The sequence below is a fragment of the Octopus bimaculoides genome, chromosome 17 (assembly GCF_001194135.2).
Source record: "Octopus bimaculoides isolate UCB-OBI-ISO-001 chromosome 17, ASM119413v2, whole genome shotgun sequence".
Lineage (NCBI taxonomy): Eukaryota > Metazoa > Mollusca > Cephalopoda > Octopoda > Octopodidae > Octopus > Octopus bimaculoides.
Genome location: NC_068997.1, coordinates 3,838,345 through 3,838,636, shown reverse-complemented (window position 1 = coordinate 3,838,636; position 292 = coordinate 3,838,345). Strand labels below are relative to the sequence as shown.

The following is a 292-nucleotide window of genomic DNA, read 5'->3' as shown; positions in this document are numbered from 1 at the left end:
AATGGCACGAACATACACACGTATACAGTGTTCGACAAGAATAAACAATCCTCCATGTTTTATACAGTCATTCAAATGTAACGGGTAAACTTAAACACGTGATAATGAGTTCTTCGTCTCGCCGTTATATCTATATCTTTATTTTATAATTTAGTTAACATCTTGGCTTTGTAGAGTACGTGCGTTGGCTGTTGAAATGTTCATCAAGAATGGTGAATTATATTTTTCGCCACACGTTCTGCGCGTGCGCGCGTATGTTAGTGTGTGGACCAGACAATCCTGTCACATTGCG

General features: G+C 39.0%; 1 protein-coding gene across 1 annotated transcript in view; it reads right to left on the bottom strand.

Annotated features, from left to right (window-relative positions):
- Positions 1–292, bottom strand: part of LOC106883116 (uncharacterized) — a 2,174-nt gene that overhangs the window by 514 nt on the left and 1,368 nt on the right. The window lies entirely within an intron of this gene.